The sequence below is a fragment of the Carcharodon carcharias genome, assembly GCF_017639515.1.
Source record: "Carcharodon carcharias isolate sCarCar2 chromosome 36 unlocalized genomic scaffold, sCarCar2.pri SUPER_36_unloc_1, whole genome shotgun sequence".
Taxonomy (NCBI): Eukaryota; Metazoa; Chordata; class Chondrichthyes; order Lamniformes; family Lamnidae; genus Carcharodon; species Carcharodon carcharias.
In genome coordinates this window covers 4,276,947-4,296,780 of record NW_024470726.1, presented here as the reverse complement: position 1 = coordinate 4,296,780, position 19,834 = coordinate 4,276,947, and the positions used below count along the sequence as shown (strand labels likewise).

Genomic DNA, 19,834 nt, shown 5'->3' with positions numbered 1-19,834 from the left:
TAGACAGCTTGAGAAACTCTTTACGTTAAAAGCACCTTATAATAGGCCTATATAACTGCATACAGCCCGTTTCAGTGCCCAGGCCTATACAACCCTATTGTTTCAGTGCCCAGGATATTTTTTAATTCGTTCATGGGATGTGGGCACCGCTGCCCAGACCACCATTTATTGCCCATCCCTAATTGCCCTTGTTCAGGGGACTCTTAAGAGTCGAGCACGTTGCTGTGGGTCACATTGTAGGCCAGACCAGGCAAGGGCAGCAGATTTCCTTCCCTAAGGAAACCAGACACATTTTTTTACCACAATCTGCTGGTGATGACCAAGTCATCAGTCTTTTAGTTCCAGATTTTTATTGTACAGGTTCCCAGACCATTACCCTGGGCCTCTGGAATACTAGTGACAATACCACTATGCCACTGCCTCCCTTATTGCATAGAAATGCAGAGAGATGTGCAAGTTAAGATTCATGTCAGTACTTTTCATTCACACTGTTCCTGCCCTCTCATGCCTCTGTTACAATTGCACTACAGTTTTTTTAAAAAAAAATTTGGCAGATTACAGATTAAATTGCAATTCATAGGAGGCGATGAGGAGGGGTTGGTGGCTGCTCCAATTATGGTGGCTAATGGAGACTTCCTTCCTGGGACTCCCCATCCAGGGGAAAAAAAAACGACCTCCGAACGTCTACCCTATCCAGCCCCTTCATCATTTTCCGTGTTTCACTGAGGCCAGCGCCTCGTTCTTTGAAATGCTAGCGAGTGTGGGCCTGGCCTGCTGAATCCCCTCATTGAACGAGCCCCTCGCCGGACAGCAGCGCTGTGCCTTGTTGCACTCTCCCCGAGGCCGAGTGTATCCTTCCTTCGGCAGGGAAATCAAAACGGCACACAGCACCCCAGGTATGGTCTCACCGAGGCCCTGTATTAACCGTACAGGTCGAGTACCCTTTATCTGTAAATCGGAAAGCTGAACACATCCAAAAGCTGCGCTTTTTTTTTGAACCTCATCGACCTTTAGCATGGGAAGTCTAGTTGTTTATCTGCGCTGTTTATTTGCAATTTTTGTGGTAAACATATCAAAAAGAAGCTTATTATGGGTACTCTATTTATTATTCAGTGATGCATCTCACTATTATAACCATCTTATTTACTCTAGACCATAGCTAGCCTAGGCTTGAGCTATTGTGATGTAAGTTTATATGTGTTATCCAAAAGCGGAAATTATCTGAAGTCTGAAATGCCCTGAGGGTTTCTGTTAAAGGGTACTTGGCCTGTAGTAAGACTTTTTTATTCTTATATGCCAATCCCCCTAATAAAGGCTAACATACCATCTGCTTTCCTAATTGCTTGTTGCACCCTGTATGTGAACCTGGAGTGATTGGGTTGTCTTGTGAGGAAAGGTTGGACAGACTGGGCTTGTTTCCACTGGAGTTTAGAAGAGTGAGGGGTGATTGGATTGAAGTTTACAAGATCCTGAACGGCCTTGACAAGGTGAACATGGAAGGGATGTTTCCTCTTGTGGGTGAGTCCAGAACTAGGCGGGGGGTGGGGGGTCACTGGTTTAAAATTAGGTGTCGCCCTTTTAGGACAGAGATGAGGAGGAATTTTTTCTCTCAGAGGGTTGCACGACTTTGGAACTCTCTGCCTCAGAAGGTGGTGGAGGTGGGGTCACTGAATATTTTTAAGGCAGAGGCAGATAGAACTCATTAGGCAAGGGAATCAAAGGTTATCGGGGGTAGATGGGAATTCAAAACGTAAGCAGATCAGCCATGACCTTATTGAATGGTGGAGTGAGTTCGAGGGGCTGAATGGCCTCCTCCTCCTATTTCTCATGTGAACCTGCGTTATCCAAAAGCGGAAATTATCTGAAGTCTGAAATGCCCTGAGGGTTTCTGATAAAGGGTACTCGGCCTATAGTGAGACTTTTTTTATTCTTATACGCCAATCCCCCTAACAAAGGCTAACATACCATCTGCTTTCCTAATTGCTTGTTGCACCCTGTATGTGAACCTGGAATGTGTTTTGTGTCACACTTCCCGGGAGTGAGCCAATGCCCCCAGTTGTTGCTTTCTCAGAAGGTGGGGGGGGGGGTCGGTGGGGAAGTTGGAAGCTTGTTAGCAGATGCCCCAGCACATTGAGCTGCAGCACGCATGCCCTGTCCTGGCCAAAGCTGTTGCCGAGAGGTCCATAGTCGCACAACCCTCAGAGAAAAAAAATTCTCCTCATCTCTGTCCTAAAAGGGCGACCCCTAATTTTAAAACGGTGCCCCCCCCCCCCCCACACCTCCGGTTCTGGACTCACCCACAAGAGGAAACACCCTTTCCAGGTCAAGTGAAATGACTTGCTAAACTCCCGGGAACACCTCGCCCATCCGAAGCATTAATTTCACTCACTTGTGCCAAAACGAGTACCATTGAGGCGTGAGACTCAAAATCTGTAAAGACTCCTCCAAGAAATAAATGCCAATGATGTCCAGGGTACCCCGATACACTTGCTCACAAAGGGAGTGAAAATTGGAGAGCGGGTTACCCCGGCTACTCTTTCCGAACGGGTTTGATTGTAGGAGGTGAGGGAGGTGGGTGATGGAACACACACCCATGGGCTTTAAGGCGGAGCTGGGTAGATTCTTGTTAAGCAAGGGGATGGAAGGTAGGCGTTGAGGTTACAATCAGATCACCCATGATCTTATCGAATGTCGGAGCAGGCTAGATGGGCCTACTCCTCCTCATTCGTCTGTTTGTAAACCACCCACCATTTGGGCTTGGAAAGGCCCCCTGACCTTAACTGTTCCAGACAAAAAGGCAACAGACGATGATTTCGGTGCTGTAGGTCAACAATTTATTCGGTAAACGATGGAAGAAAAACACTTAAGGTTAAGCGATACTAGTCAAGCTGCTTGGACAGGAGATGTTGTCTCTGATCCTCTTCGGTGTCTTTGTTTCTCTGGTTGCTCCTCCTCCTGCGACGCTGCTTGCCTCACGGTCCCTACCGCTACTCCCCCTCCCCCTCCTCCCCTGCCTAGGTGCAGTTCTGCCAGCATGGGACCCGGCTACCTGACCACAAGCTCCCTGGCGCCAGTTGCCGACCATGTGACACCGAGGCCCACTTACAGCACCAAACGAACAAGCAGTAACTCTGTGGAAAACGTGTCCCCTTTACATACTTAACCCTTAACTCCCTTGTAGCTGTAAACACTACAATCAGTCATTATACAAATAGGAGCTTTTCCATAAACTGTACCAAGAATATATTAATCAGAACACCTTCATATTTCTCTTAAGAGAATTAACAACATTTTTATAATTTCACACAGGCTGCTACTAGGGTGGAGGATAAAGGCCCGTTACAGATTTGATGGGGCAGAGGACTGTTCCCATGTTGAATTTTCTACATAAATCCTTCTTTTCCTTCTCTTTGTGCGAAGTTTCTGGCTCAGACTGGAGCCTGCCTTCCTGTATGAGGTGCCGATTTCAAATGTGTAAAGTTAGACCAGCGAGTAGCGAGAAGCCAGTCAAGATTTCAGGCCATTCCTGGCGTGACCTGGTGCCAGCTGTGGCTCAGTGGGTAGGATTCTAGCCCGTGTGCCGCAAGGTTGTGGGGTTGAGGTCAACTTCAGAGACTTGAGCATGAAATTCTAGGCCAACACTCCCAGTGCCAGTACTGAGGGAGTGCTGTGCTGTTGGAGGGTCAGTACTGAGGGAGTGCCGCTCTGTCGGAGGGTCAGTGCTGAGGGAGTGCCGCTCTGTCGGAGGGTCAGTGCTGAGGGAGTGCCGCTCTGTCGGAGGGTCAGTGCTGAGGGAGTGCCGCTCTGTCGGAGGGTCAGTGCTAAGGGAGTGCCGCTCTGTCGGGGGGTCACTGCTGAGGGAGTGCCGCTCTGTCGGAGGGTCAGTACTGAGGGAGTGCCGCTCTGTCGGAGGGTCAGTGCTGAGGGAGTGCCGCTCTGTCGGGGAGTCAGTGCTGAGGGGGTGCCGCTCTGTCGGAAGGTCGGTGCTGAGGGAGTGCCGCACTGTTGGAGCGTCGGTGCTGAGTGAGTGCCGCACTGTCGGAGGGTCGGTGCTGAGTGAGTGCCGCACTGTCGGAGGGTCGGTGCTGAGTGAGTGCCGCACTGTCGGAGGGTCGGTGCTGAGTGAGTGCCGCACTGTCGGAGGGTCGGTGCTGAGTGAGTGCCGCACTGTCGGAGGGTCGGTGCTGAGTGAGTGCCGCACTGTCGGAGGGTCGGTGCTGAGTGAGTGCCGCACTGTCGGAGGGTCGGTGCTGAGTGAGTGCCGCACTGTCGGAGGGTCGGTGCTGAGTGAGTGCCGCACTGTCGGAGGGTCGGTGCTGAGTGAGTGCCGCACTGTCGGAGGGTCGGTGCTGAGTGAGTGCCGCACTGTCGGAGGGTCGGTGCTGAGTGAGTGCCGCACTGTCGGAGGGTCGGTGCTGAGTGAGTGCCGCACTGTCGGAGGGTCGGTGCTGAGTGAGTGCCGCACTGTCGGAGGGTCGGTGCTGAGTGAGTGCCGCACTGTCGGAGGGTCGGTGCTGAGTGAGTGCCGCACTGTCGGAGGGTCGGTACTGAGGGGGTGCCGCACTGTCAGAGGGTCAGTACTGAGGGAGTGCCGCATTGTCGGAGGGTCAGTACTGAGGGAGGGCCGCATTGTCGGAGGGTCAGTGCTGAGGGAGGGCCGCATTGTCGGAGGGTCAGTGCTGAGGGAGGGCCGCATTGTCGGAGGGTCAGTGCTGAGGGAGTGCCGCACTGTCGGAGGTTCAGTGCTGAGGGGGTGACGCACTGTCGGGGGGTCAGTGCTGAGGGGGTGCCGCACTGTCGGAGGGTCAGTGCTGAGGGGGTGCCGCACTGTCGGAGGGTCAGTGCTGAGGGGGTGCCGCACTGTCGGAGGGTCAGTGCTGAGGGGGTGCCGCACTGTCAGAGGGTCAGCGCTGAGGGAGCGCCGCACTGTCGGAGGTTCAGTACTGAGGGAGCGCCGCACTGTCAGAGGGTTAGCGTTGAGGGAGTGCCGCACTGTCGGAGGGTCAGTACTGAGGGAGTGCTGCAACCAAAAGCAATGATCTGGATCATCACCACATTGTTGTCTGTGGGAGCTTGCTGTGCATAAATTGGCTGCCACGTTTTCTGCATTACAGCAGCGACTACATTTTGAAAGCGCTTTGTTGGCTGATTTAAAAAAAAATACACTTTGGGACGTCCTGAGACAGTGAAAGACACTATACTTGAGCAAACCTGTCTTCCTTTATAATATCTTGGCTGGCAGATAGCGATCAGGGGCAGAAACCACCCCTGCAACCACCTGCCTCCCTCACCACCTACCGATTCAAGCAGCCTTCCTGCCAAATGTCACTTTGGTTGACATAAAGCTGCATTATTAATCTATATTTAGCTTAAGAAAAACCCAATGCTTTCGTCATGAAATGCAGTGTGTTCGAAATTGGCTCATAGTTCCTGTGCCAATGCTGGCTTCAAAGCTTTTGATGTAATTCTCCCCTATCAATGATAATTGATTAGGAGTGATCCGCTGTTTGTCATAATGCATGCTGAACTCTGGTAACTCGAAACTAGTATTTATAGAGCGCCTTAGCGGTGTCCTCAGGTCTTCACAGTGTGTCGTAGCCAATAGGTTAATTTTGGAGGCGCAGTTTTGACATTGGCATGCATGGCGACCACTGTGTGCACAGCCACAACCACAACCACAGCAAGCTGCCAGGAACGGCAAAGGGCGATAGCGGTAATGTCACTGGACCCGTAATCCACTCGTGAAGAAGCCCTTAGGGCGTGGGTTCGAACCCCACCAGGGCAGTTGGTGGGATTTGGATTCGCTGAATCAACCTGGAACACGAAACCCAGTCTCGGTAAAGGTGACCACGAAACTGTTGCCGATTGTCGTTTTAAAAAAAAAACCCCCATCCGGTTCGCTTAATGGAAAGGAGAGGAAATCTGCCGTCCTTACCTTACAGGTGACTCCACACCCACCGCCACGTGGGTCGGCTCTTAACCGCCTTCTGAAATCGGGCCAGGCGAGCTGCTCCGCTCAAGGGGCAATTACGGATGGGCAGCAGATGCACCATCCGTTGGTTTGCCCCTCGTGTTTGGCCCCTTTTGAGGAGGGCTTTTGGATATGGGAGCTCGGTTGAAGGGGCCCACCTGCGATTTGACGTGGTAAGGAGTTGTACTAACGTCACAGACGTCGGGTTTCCATGCCCCCTCCCTAGTCGGTGCTTGCACCCGTTCTCTCATGGTTGGCCTTCCTGGCTCAGAGCTGCTGGCGGTGGGGCGGAGATAGAGGCCAAAGTTGTCGTTGCTGGCCGCTGTGTGAAATAGGGGTCTGAGCGGGTGATTCAGCCCCTCGAGCCTGCTCCGCCACTCGGCGAGACCACGGCTGATCTACGTCGGATTCACTGACCCACCCTATCCTCGGTTCCCGAAAACCCGCTGATCTCCGTCTTGAATCTGCTGGACGACGGAGCACTCGCTGCTCTCAGGGGCAGAGCATTCCAAAGATTCACCACCCTCTGAGGAAACAAACTTCTCCTCATCTCAGTCCAAAGTGGCCGACCTCTTACCCTGAGGCTGTGACCCCCTGAGTTCTAGACTCTTCAGCCAGAGGTGGAGGGGCAGTGGAGGGGAACCAGCCTCTCGGCATCGACCCTGTCAAACTCTCTCTCAATTTTAGTTGTTTCAATGAGATTATCTCTCGTTCTTCTGAACTCCAGAGAATACAGGCCCAGTGTCCCCAGTCTGCCCTCTCAGGAGAGCCCTCTCAAGCCAGGAATCAGTCTAGTGAACCTTCACTGCACCTCCTCTACAGCAAGTATATCCACCGATTTGATGAAACATGTGGATGTCGGGTCGGATGGGATGTGGAGTGTGTTTATTTGAAGCCTCCTCCGCAGTGACTTATCCCACAGACACATGGCCAATGCCCATGCGAACCCATATCCCAGCCTGTGTCAGTGCCTCCCTGGGTGGGGGGGGATGGTCAAAGAAGCCAGGTTATTTCCTGGGCGAAATGTCTCCCACAGCCTCACTCTCTTCCATTAACAAGCATAGAATTTGATTTAAAACTGAAGGTGGAACATAGGAGTAGGCCATTCCGCCCCTCGAACCCGCTCTGCCATTCGGCTAGACCACGGCTAATGATCCACCTCAATCCCATTTTCCTGCACTACCCCCATATCCCCTGATATCCTTAATATGTAGAAATCTATCGACCTCCGTCTTGAACACACTCGATGACTGAGCCTCCACAGCCCCTCTGGGGCAGAGAATTCCAAAGACTCATCACCCTCTGAGTGAAGAAATTCCTCCTCATCTCAGCCTTAAATGGCCTGCCCCTTATTCTGAGACTGTATCCCCTGGTTCTAGACTCACCAGCCAGCGGAAACAGCCTTTCTGCACCTACCCTGCAAGGATTTTGTCTGTCTGAATGAGGTCGCATCTCATTCTTCCAAACTCTAGAGAATACAGGCCCAGTCTCCCCAACCTTTCCTCATCGGACAATCCCGCCATCCCAGGAATCAGTCTGGTGAACCTTTGTTGCACTCCCTCTATGGCAAGTGTATCCTTCCTTAGGGAAGGAGATCAAAACTGCGCATACTACTCAGGTAAAAGCAAAATACTGCGGATGCTGGAAATCTGAAACAAAAACAAAAATAGCTGGAAAAACTCAGCATGTCTGACAGCATCTGCGGAGGGGAACGCAGTTAACATTTCAAGTCCGTATGATTCTTCACCAGAAGAGTCATATGGACTCGAAACATTAACTGTATTCCTCTCCGCAGATGCTGTCAGACATACTGCTCAGTTGTGGTTTTGCCAAGGCTCTGAACAATTGCAATAAGACTTCAAATCCTCTTGCAATAAAGGCCAACATAGCATTTCCCTTCCTAGTTGCCTTCCTAGTGGAAGAGACAGTACCACAATCTTCCATCAATCACATCCTTAAATTATTGTCTGTAACCAGTCTCCTCCCCCAAGACTGTTGCCACCATCAAGACCCAAATCGTTGTCACTGGGCTAGTAATCCAGAGACCCAGGGTAATGATCTGGGGACCCAGGTTCGATTCTCACCACGGCAGATGGTGACGACCATGAAACCATTGCCGATGGTCATAAAAACCCATCTGGTTCCTTTAGGGAAGGAAATCTGCCATCCTTACCTTGCCTGGCCTACATGTTGACTCTTAAACACCCTCTGACATGGCCTAGCAAGCCACTCACTTGTATCAAACCAGTAAAAAGTCTCAAAGGAATGAAACCGGGTCGACTTAGATACCAACAATGACAAACCCAGCCCCATCGACCCTGCAAAGTCCTCCTAACCAACATCTGGGGGCTTGTGCCAAAATTGGTAGAGCTGTCCCATAGACTAGTCATTCCGCCAGAATCATACCTTACAGACTGTGTCCCAGCCATCACCATCACCATCCCTATCCCTGGGTATGTCCTGTCCCACTGGCAGGGCAGACCCAGCAGAGGTGGCGGCACACTAGCGTACAGTCGGGAGGGAGTTCAAGATCAAAATCGCAGATCTAAGTCATGGAATAATCCAGCATGGGAGTCGAGGCATAAAGTGCTAGGGTGTTGCCAGGGCGTTGAATTTTCGGGGAGCTCTGTTTGTGGTCTTCTCAAATGATCGGAAAAAAAACCGACCAAAGCTTTCGAGGTATTTGGGAACTGATAGAGTGGAGAGAGAGAGAGAAACTATTCCCAGAGTCGGGGGCGGGTGGGATGGGGGGAAGAGTCTCAAAATTACAGCCAGACCTTTCGGAAGTGATCACAAGCACACAAAGGGTGTCTCTCTTCCGCAAACGGCAATTGACGCAGGATCAATTAACTTTAAATCTGAGATTGATAGATTTTTGTTAACCAAAGATATTAAGGGATACAGGGCAAAGGCAGGTAGATGGAGTTAGGTCACAGATCAGCTATGATCTCATTGGATGGTGGAACAGGCTCGAGGGGCTGAATGACCTCCTCTTGCTCCTAACCATCTGTCTCTCAAGTGGCTCACTCTCTCTCTCTCTCTCTCTCTCTCTCTCTCTCTCTCTCTCTCTCTCTCTCTCTCTCTCTCTCTCTCTCTCTTTCTCCCTCCCTCCCTCTCTCTCTCTCTCTCTCTCTCTCTCTCTCTCGTTGCTGCATCAGCAGCTCGTGGGTTTGAGTCCCCACTCCAGAGACTTGAGCACAAAAATCCAGGCCGACACTGCCAGTGCCGGCACTGTGGGAATGCTGCATTGTCTCCGAGGTCTTTCAGACAGTGCACTAAACCCAGGCCTCCGCCTGCCCTCTCGGGTGGACATAGAAGATCCCACGGCCACTATTGGAAGGAGGACAGAGTACTGCGGGCCCAATATTTATCTCTCAACCAACATCCCCAGCTCTTCAGAAAAGTGCCTTTGGAACTTTGTGCGCCAGACCAGTCATGGCCCAACTGACCATGCGTGTGGATAAAATTGAACATCTCACTCTTTGTGGAGCCACAGGAAGGTGTCGGTGCTTCTCACACGTACATCGTGGGCTCACTTTGACTGTCAAGTATGCGACTGAGGTTGTGTGCGTGGCATTTCCTGGCCCAAGTGGCTTGTGACTGAGGGGAGACAGAAGGCATCTGTCTAAAGGTGTTGTGCAAAGGCTGGAAGAACAAATGCCGTCTCTGTAAGGCCGAGACTGCCTTTGAGCTGCAAGTGCATCTCTGCCAGTACGCCGAGCGTTCCTAATGTAGGTTAAAGTCAGTGCAGTGCACTGCCAGTGCTGTTGCCGTTCTGGCTGACAGACTGAAGACTCTTCCAATTCAGCAATGCGCCGTGCCGAGACTTGTTTTCGGTAATGTGTTCCGCCTCATCTTTCCTGCTGTGCAATCAGTTTAAGGGAGTGCGCCATTTCAAAATGCTTTTTAAGTGCGATACAATCACAGCGTAGCAGTATCTCCAGGACCTTCATGCCACGTGGATTGTAGCACTGGCACTCAGAGAGGGGAGGAAATATCGGGCAAGGTTCTTGCTCCAATATAGCCCACGCAATCCCCCCTCTCCCCACCCCAGATGCGATAGTGTGCTTCCCTCCACAGTTGGATAGCAGATTGCCACTGCCCCTCGAGCGCCTCCTACGAGGCATGGTCACTTCAGTGGGTCGCTGGAGCTTGATAAGCACCTTGCCTAACAGCACTCTTAACAGCTGTTAGTTCCCTGAGAGAGTGGGGGGAAATGCTGGCAAATGAGAGATGATCTAAAGCCAGGTATAAGGGACTAAGGGATTACAGCTTTACAGGAGAGCAGTGACAGGCCTTTGTAATAGCAAGTGGAATACTGGAGGTGTTAGAATCACCGGTACCTTGCAGGTGGATGGTACCTGTACATGTTGCACAATATGTAATGAGCGACATTGTATAACACATTCCTTACACTCTTCTGGAATAGTACCCTGGACAGGAAGTTAAAAAAGATTAAATTTATATAGAACCTTTCACAGCCTTGCAATGTCCTAAACCACTTTACAGCCACTGATGCTTTTAAAGTTGTAACGTAGACAAATGTTGCATTCAATGCGCACGCTGGGAGGCTTTGCAATTGAGCTGACTGAATGACTGACTGCTTAGTTAAATTTATTTTAGATGGTAGTTAAGGGAGGAATGTTGGCCAAGCCAACGGCAGCATTTGGCTGTGGAATGGTGAAACCATTAGAAAAGGCAGCCAGGGCCCTCACTTTGAAGGCTGTGCAATATGGGGGGAGGGGAAAGGGCTGGAGGGGTAAGGTTGGGGAAGGGGCTGAGGGGAGCCCTGTCGGATGGTCAGTACGGAGGGAATACCGCACTTTCGGAGGGCCAGTACTGAGGGAGTGTCGCACTGTCGGAGGCTCAGTCCTGAGGGAGTGTCGCACTTTTGGAGGGTCAGTACTGAGGGAGTGTTGCACTGTCGGGGGGTCAGAACTGAGGGAGAGCTGCATTGTCGGAGGGTCAGTACTGAGGGAGTGTTGCACTGTCGGGGGGTCAGAACTGAGGGAGAGCTGCACTGTCAGAGGTACCGCCTTTCGAGTGAAGCATTAAACTGAGGCCCTCACCCGCTCTCTCAGTTGAAAGTAAAAAAATCCCATGGCCAATATTTCAAAGAGGAGCACAGGAGAGTTGCCTTCGGCATCCTAGACAATACATAAATCTCAATCATCACATGAAGGTAATCTGGTAGTAAATCGGTCCTTGTAATGGATGTATCAAGCCATAATTGTAATGGAAGGGATGTCATAAATGTTAATGGCATGTTAATTATATTAAGATATACAGGCGAAGGATATTGTTTTAAATAAGTACCTCGAGTACTTATAAAGAGAGACTGCTGGGGCACGGGGCTCATCTGTAAGAAGCAGACATATGTAATGCTGCATTATGTAGATAAACCTATTATCCGGAAAAGTATTAGTGCCTAGTTTCATAATCAGCTGGCTTGGGATCACTTTAACAGTGGATGCTCAGTGAAGGGTAATGCAGCCTGCTGGACAGTCGTCCTTTTGGGCCCCCTCAAAAGGCACTGGCACACAAATCAGCACCTCCCGGGGTCACTGTCCAACAGCGGGCTGTGTGTGAAGTGCGTGGAGCTGTGCAGGCGGGAGGTTTTTCGAAGTTAGGTTAAGCCGGCTTTGGTGGGTGTGTGTGTTGGGGGGTGGGGTGACAGAAATCACAATGAGAGAGCCGCGGATATCCTTGGTGGGCCCCTACTCTCCCAGCGTGTGTGGGTCTCTTAAGCTGTCGGTGTGCCGGGGGGTGGAGGGAGCTTAATAGGATTGGGGAGCTGCAGTGCACCACAGACTGACCTTGCAGTCGATAAATAGAACATTCCTTTGATTTCTCCAGCAGAAGCTCTGTTGTCTTACCCGTATCACTGCTGCCCGATCCCTAGACATCTTAGATGCATGCTACAGATTCCTTGCTGATTGTTTCACTGGGTCTCCCTGAAATCAGCTCATGCAATCAATAATAAAAGAAGACTTGCATTTCTATAGCACCTTTCACCACCTCAGGATGTCCCAGAGCACCTCACAGCCAGTGAAGCACTTTCTTGAAGGCAAGTCACTGTGGTGATGTAGGAAATGCGGCAGCCAATTTGCGCACAGCAGGATCCACAAGCAGCAATGTGATAATGACCCAGATAATGATGCGACAATGTTGTTAAGGGATAAGTGTTCGCCCCAGGAAACTGGGAGAGCTCCCACCCTGCTCTTCCGCCCATAGTGGCTGTGGGATCCAGCCGTGAGGAAAGGCGGGGGGCCTCTGTTTAGTGCCACGTTTTGAAAGGCAGCGCTTTTGACAGTGCGGCACTCTCTCAGCGGTGGCACCGGGAGTGTCAGCCCCGGTTATGGACTCGAATCTCAGGAATTAGGTCTCCAGCCCATGCCCTGATTCAGAGGCGAGAGAGAGTGCTAGCCACTGAACCCCAGCTTAGAATGATTTAGTGGTTAGAAAATGGGGTTTGATGTAGAACAGCACCTTCCAAACCCAAGGCCACTATCATCTAGAAGGACAAGGGCAGCAGATACATGGGGACACCACCACCTGCAAGCTCCCCTCGGAGCCACTCATCATCCTGACTTGGAAATATGTCGGCCGTTCCTTCACTGTCGCTGGGTCGAAATCCTGGAACTCCCTCCCTAAGAACACAGTGGGTGCACTTACACCACATGGACTGCAGCGGTTCAAGAAGGCAGCTCACTCCTGCCTTCTCAGGGAACAACCAGGGGTGGGCAATAAATGCTGGGCCCAGCCAGCGAAGCCCATTTCTCGTCAATGAATTAAAAAAAAGAAAAACTCGGGGAGTTGAGGTTTAATCCACACTCGTGCTGAATTGGAGAGTATAACTGTGACCCTGGGTGAGTGGGGAGACTCGATCCTGGGTTGCTGTTTCCCTGTTGTTAACCTGGTGAGCTGCTGGAAGTTACCAGCACGTGAATGTTGGATATGTTGAATCGGTATTCTCTTGACATCGCTGCCTAGCCAGGCCAATGTTGCACCTCTTGACCCAGTTACTGAAGGGTGGTCAATGCCACAGAATTCGAACCTGCCCAGAGTCATTACCTTGGGGAGCGGGGGAGTGTGGGAAATGGGAGCGCATTGGATTGTTTGAAAGAAGGTCGGGCGGATGAGTTTAAATCCCGTTTACTTTCTTCCTCCTCTGTCCTCTCCCCCTGGGTACCTCCAGATTCTTGCTCCAACCCGAGCGCCTTAACTTTGCTGCGGTGGTCACAGACAGGACTCCCTCTTTGATGAGCCTCCCTGTACGTCTCTATTTCTCAGCAACACCCCTCCCTCCCTCCTCTCCCTCTCTCTCTCTCTCTCTTACCCCCGCCACCCCAACCACGCACACACACTGGGACGCTCCTTGTAGCCAATCTCTTTGACTGAGCTTTTGGGTAACCTGTTCCTATGTGCAACTCAGTACCACATTGTGTTTGAACGCTCCGGTGAATTATGAGTGAAAATTACTTTGTGCTTTCTTCGTGGCCCGGGTCAATATTTGTGCTTCAAACTGCAGCACCTAGAAGTAGATCATTTGGGCATTTACTGTGGGACCTTGCTGTGTGTAAAAATGACTGCCAAAGTAACTTGCTGCACGTGAAGTGCTTTGAGTGTCGTAAGGTCCAAAAGCAGAGAGCTGGGAGGGTTGCTTGCGCATGAATCTTGATGGTGAGACCGGTTACACTGTAGTAAAGCGGTTAATGGAGCTCCTGCGCCTTATAAATAAAGGTAGAGGGTGCAAAAGCCTCAGCAAGTTACGCTAAATCTTTACAAAACATCAGCTTGGCTCCAGTTGGAGTGCTGTGTCCAATACTGGGCGCCGGACTTTTTGGAAAGACCTGAAGGTTTTGGAAGAGTGCAGAAAAGATAAACGAGAGTATCGCTGAAAAGAGAGACGTGTCGACGAGGCTTTTCATCTTGCACTCATCAGGACAAATGCAGGAATGCCAAATTTGTGGACTAATAGCTACACTTACAACCAATTTAAGAGAATCAGTCGCACTTGTAAACGTGGCTCCTTTACACTGCCTAGTAGTGACATAACATTCATACACAGGGACCCCGCTCTCTGCAAACAGAAGGAATACGTTCAAGCCTTTCACCTTTACCCGGGAGCTTGGGTATATGCAGTTCCCCGTTCCTTTCTCCATGGCAACGCCTTGACCAATCAGTCAGCACCCTTCTCTTCTGTCGTGCAGATTGTTTGAAATTTGGCATTCTTGTGTTTGTCCTGATGAGTGCAGAATAGAAAGCTTCGACAACATGCCTCTCTTGACAGCAATAATCAAGCTCTGTATTACCCAGCAACCAGTTACCAGAATGGCTCGAGGGATGAGAGACTTCAGTTCACGTGGAGAGACTGGAGGAGCTGGGATTGTTCTCCTTAGAGCAGAGAAGGTTAAGGGGATGATTGAATTGAGGTGTTCAAAATCATTTGGAGGTTTTGGTAGAGTAAATAAGGAGAAACTGTTTCCACTGGAAACTGATGGGTGGTGGATGCCAACTCAATAGTAAGGAATTGGATAAATACTCGAAGGGGAGAAGCAAATTGATGGGAAAGGGATAGGGGAGAGTGTGACTGACTGGATTGCTCTACTAAAGACCCAGTAAATACTCGATGGGCCGAATGTACTCTAGCATTCTATGATTTCATTTAATTGAAAGCTCTTGTGCTCTTGCTCACTCACATCATCCTCCCCCAACCTTAACAATGCACTTAGAAAAGCATTGTAAGATCAGGTCAAGTTGACATAGTTTTGCAAAAGGGAAATCCTGTGTGGCAAATTTATCAGTATTTTTTGGGAATGTAATTAGCCAGGGGTAGATAGAGGGGAGCCAGAAGGGGTGGTATACTTGGATTTCCAAAAGGCATTCGATAATGTGCCAATCAAAAAGTTAATACACAAGAAAGGGCTCATGGAGTTGGGGGTGATATATTAACATGGATGGAGGATTGGTTAATGAACAGGAAGCAGAGAGTGGGCATAGATAGGGCAGTTGCAAGCAGGGAATAGTGCAGTAGCACAAGGATCAAAGCTGGGGCCTCAGCTATTTACAATCTATATTAATGACTTAGATGAAAAGGCAGCGTAATATATCCACGTTTGCTGATGATACCAAGCTAGGTAGGAAGGTAAGCTGTGGGGAGGACACAGAGAGGCTGCAAAGAACTACGGACAGGGACTATAGTTGGGGAGGGGTGGAGGACGGTGGGTGAGGGGATGGTGTCAGGGAGCACATTGGTATAGTCCAGACTGGAAGTGGTGAAGTCAGTAATGAGGGCTTCAGCAGCAGATGAGCTCAATTTTCTTGATGGTTACAACTTCAGTGTGTTTAAATGTGCGTTAGCTGATGGGCACACCAATCAGTCCTTTCCCAATGGGACACAGATGGGGGCAGTTGTGGGCATTAGAGAAATCAGTAGGTGCTGTCATGTGATGAAAGAGGATCCAAGCCTGATTTCAGCGAGTGTATCCAATAAGGGCGTGCCCCAGCAACTTTCAGTTCATTCCGGCCGCTTCATTCTTTGGACACAAGGAAATGGGGGATGGAGGAGAGATGCCAAGTGCAGGTCAGGTGTTTCCTCAAAGAGGAAGGGAGGGGAAGAATCCCTTTTCTCATCTCCATCAAGCCGGTCCACATCCTGACAGCTTCCCAGCCGTTCCCCAGTGAGTCAGCAGCGATGCTTCTTCAGTCACACCTTTCAGTAAAGCAATTCCAAGCGACCTTTTCCGATGAGGGCAGCCCCTAAAGGCTTCCTGGATTGCGATTTTGGCTCGGGACCCAATGAGCCGTGTCAGGAGGAAGGAAGACATGTCTCTGGGTTTGAGCTGAGAGCTGATTCGATCGCCGCCTGCACCCCCCCCCCCCCCTCCTCCTCCCCAAGGCCGCTTCAGAGGACAGTTAAGTACCGATGGGTGCGGAGCAGAGCTGCGCACAAGGCCAGACCGGGCAAGGGCAGCAGAATTCCTCCCCCCCCGCCCCCCCCGAAGGGCACCGGTGATGCAGGCTCAGCCCCAAACCCGAGCGTGCATTCGTTTCGCCCGTTTCCACATCCTCCCTTCCACAGTCGGACCGCTTGCCGCCGAATTGTTAGTTGACTGGCAAAAGGAGCAGGAGAGACGCGAGGAAAAGCTTTCGGGTCTGGAATGCACTGCCTGAGAGTGTGGGGGAGGCAGACTCAGTTGGGGCTTTGGAAAGGGAATTGGGGCTTTGGAAAGGGAATCGGATCGTTACCTGAAGAGGAAATTGAAATGGGCGAAAGGTGGGGGGAGTGGGACCATGAGAGTTGCTCTTGCACAGAGACAGCACAGACACAAGGGGCCAAATGACCTCCTCCTGTGCTGTAATAATTCTAAAATATGCCTTTCAAGGATAGTCTGGAACAATTTACTTTCTTACTACATTTCCAATTCTGCCCACCATGTCATGTGACTCCTCCTTCCAACTATTTGTCCGCGGCAGGGAGTTCTTAAACGAACTCGACTTGTAGAGCACTTTTAACCCAGTAAAAACACCCCAAAGTGCTTCACCGGCGCGTTATCAGACTGAATCTGACCTCAAGCCACATGAGATATTAGGGACAGGGACCAAAAGCTCAGTCGGAGAGGTCGATTTTAAGCAGTGTCTTAAAGGAGAGAGAGAGAGAGGGGCGGAGAGGTTGAGGGAGGGAATTCTAGTGTTCAGGGCCCCCCAGGCAGCTGAAGGCACGGCCGCCAATGGTGGAGCGATGGGAATCGGGGGATGCGCAATTGGAGGAACATAGAGATCTTGGAGGGCTGTAGAGGCTGGAGGAGATTAGAGATAGGGAGGGGCGTAGGTGCTGGAGGAGGTTACAGAGATAGGGAGGGGTGTAGGGGCTGGAGGAGGTTACAGAGATAGGGAGGGGTGTAGGGGCCGAAAGAGATTATAGAGGTAGGGAGGCGTGTAGGGACTGGAGGAGGTTACAGAGATAGGGAGGGGTGTAGGGGCTGGAGGAGGTAACAGAGATAGGGAGGGGTCTAGGGACTGGAGGATGTTACAGAGATAGGGAGGGGTGTAGGGACTGGAGGAGGTTACGGAGTTAGGGAAGGGTGTAGGGGCTGGTGGAGGTTCCAGAGATAGGGAGGGGTGTAGGGACTGGAGGATGTTACAGAGATAGGGAGGGGTGTAGGGGCTGGAGGAGGTTACAGAGATAGGGAGGTGGTGTAGGGGCTGGAGGAGTATACAGAGATAGGGAGGGTTGTAGAGGCTGGAGGAGGTTACAGAGATAGGGAAGGGTGTAGGGCCTGGAGGAGGTTACAGAGATAGGGAGGTGTGTAGGGGTTGGAGGAGGTTACAGAGATAGGGAGGCGGTATAGGGGCTGGAGGAGGATACAGAGATAGGGAGGGTTGTAGGGGCTGGAGGAGGTTACAGAGATAGGGAGGGGTGGAGGGGCTGGAGGAGGTTACAGAGAAATCGGTGTTGGGGTTGGAGGAGGTTACAGAGATAGGGAGGGGTGTAGGGGCTGGAGGAGGTTACAGAGATAGGGAGGGGTGTAGGGGCTGGAGGAGTTTACAGAGATAGAGAGGGGTGTAGGGGCTGGAGGAGGTTACAGAGATAGGGAGGGATGTAGGGGCTGGCGGAGGTTACAGAGATAGGGAGGGATGTAGGGGCTGGCGGAGGTTACAGAGATAGGGAGGGGTGTAGGGGCTGGAGGAGGTTACAGAGATAGGGAGGCGTGTAGGGGCTGGAGGAGGTTACAGAGCTAGGGAGGGGTGGAGGGGCTGGAGGAGGTTACAGAGATAGGTAGGGGTGGAGGGGCTGGAGGAGGTTACAGAGATAGGGAGGGGTGTAGGGGTTGGAGGAGGTTACAGAGATAGGGAGGGGTGTAGTGGCTGGAGGAGGTTACAGAGATAGGGAGGGGTGTAGGGGCTGGAGAAGGTTTCAGAGAAATCGGTGTAGGGGCTAGGGCCATGGTGGGATTTGGAAAGAACGATCCAGAATTTGAAAATTGTGGCTTTGCCCAGTCACGAGCCACAGGGGTGATGGGCGAGCGAGACTTGGTGTCTAATCAGATGTGACTCAGCTGAGTTTGGAAAGGCTCTGACTGTTGTCGTCATGGCTTTTGCCCCACAGCCTGCCGTGAAGCAGGGTTTTCCCCTCTGAGGGGGATCTGCTGGGGCTCAGACTGTGCCTCTGCCTGACCAGATGACCTGAAACACTGCGCAGACAGTTCGAGGTGTTTTCAGGGTTGCAGCGTAACTGAGACTGGCTGCCAGGGACTTGGATTGACCGTTAGGAACTGAGTCACTGCTGGAGGTGGGCCGACACCCTGGAATAATTCAGCAGCCACTGGGTTTATATAGTGAGCTCCTCCGTCAGGTCAGAGATAGGTCGAGCTACTACCAGACTAATACTCTCAATTCATCAGAGCTTTTTTTTCTCGTTATTCTTTCATGGGATCTGGGCGTCGCTGGCCAGGCCTGTGTTTTGTTGCCTGCCCCTGCTGAACTGGCCGTTTTCAGAGGGGCAGTTAAGAGTCAACCGCATTGCTGTGGGGTCTGGAGTCACATGTAGGTCAGACCGGGTAAGGACAGCAGATTTCCCTTCCCTAAAGGGACGTTCGTGAACCTGGTGGGTTTGTACAAGGGTGGTTTCACGGTCATCGTGACTGAGACTTGCTTCGTGTTCCAGAATCTTTATTTGAATGTAAAGCTCACCAGCACGGAGCCCACATAACAGAAACGGGCCATTGGCTGGAAGAATAAAAAGGCAACTTATTATTTAAATGGAGAGAAACTTCAGAATACCTCAGTGCAGAGGGATCTGGGTGTCCTCGTGCATGAATCGCTGAAAGCTAGTATGCAGGTACAGCAGGTAATAAGGAAGGCAAATGGAATTTTGGCATTTATTGCTAAAGGAATAGAGTATAAAAATAGGGAAGTGTTGTTGCAACTGTACAAGGCATTGGTGAGACCGCACCTGGAGTACTGCGCACAGTTTTGTTCCCCTTACTTGAGGAAGGATGTAGTTGCACTGGAGGTGGTTCAGAGGAGGTTCACTAGATTGATTGCAGAGATTGCAGGGCTTGTCTTATGAGGAGAGATTGAGCAGTTTAGGCCTATACTCCGCTAGAGTTTAGAAGGATGAGAGGAGATCTAATTGAGGTATATAAGGTGCTAAAGGGGATAGACAAAGTAGACGTGGAGCGGATGTTTCCCCTTGTGGGGCATTCTAGAACGAGAGGCCATAGTTTTAGGCTAAGGGGTGGTAGATTTAAATCAGAGATGAAGAGGAATTACTTTTCTCAAAGGGTCGTGAATCTGTGGAATTCACTACCTCAGAGTGCAGTGGGTGCCGGGACACTGAATAAATTTAAGGAGGACAAAAATAGATTTTTAATTAGTAACGGGTTGAAAGTTTATGGGGAGAGGGCGGGAAATTGGAGTTGAGGCCGAAGTGAGATCAGCCATGCTCGTATTGAATGGTGGGGCAGGCTCGAGGGGCTGAATTTCCTACTGCTCCTGGTTCTTATGTGGCCCAACTCATCAAGGCCAGTGTTTGTGCATCCTCCCACCCCACTATCGGCCTATCCCCCTTTCCCTTGTGTCCGTTGTGGCCTTTCTCCATGCCAGCCACTGCCCCTTCAAGTTTGAGCCCAGCCAATGAGTGTGCTAGGATATTTTACACAGGAGTGCATTGCGGTCAACCCACCCTTAACCAACTCCATACCTGTGGAATAGCTGTGCTGTACCTGCTTAAAATGCCCTGGTTGGTGTTCGTTGAGGGATAAGCATTTGCCTCAGGACACCAAGGGGAACTGCTCCCCCCCGCCCCCTTCCCCGCCAGTACCGAACATAAATCGGAGCAAGTGTAGACCATATCGT

The 19,834-nt window shown here is 51.0% G+C and overlaps 1 protein-coding gene across 6 annotated transcripts in view; it reads left to right on the top strand.

Moving 5' to 3' along the window:
• Window positions 1–19,834, top strand: part of shc1 (SHC (Src homology 2 domain containing) transforming protein 1) — a 109,355-nt gene that overhangs the window by 34,773 nt on the left and 54,748 nt on the right. The window contains exon 1 of one of the 6 annotated variants that reach the window (XM_041181679.1): window positions 18,023–18,266. The exons of 4 other annotated variants lie outside the window; for them this stretch is intronic. The gene's annotated coding sequence lies outside the window, so the exon portion shown is untranslated. Of the gene's footprint in view, window positions 1–18,022; window positions 18,330–19,834 lie in introns of those variants that run through there. One more of the 6 variants, XM_041181678.1, reaches the window with a different exon arrangement.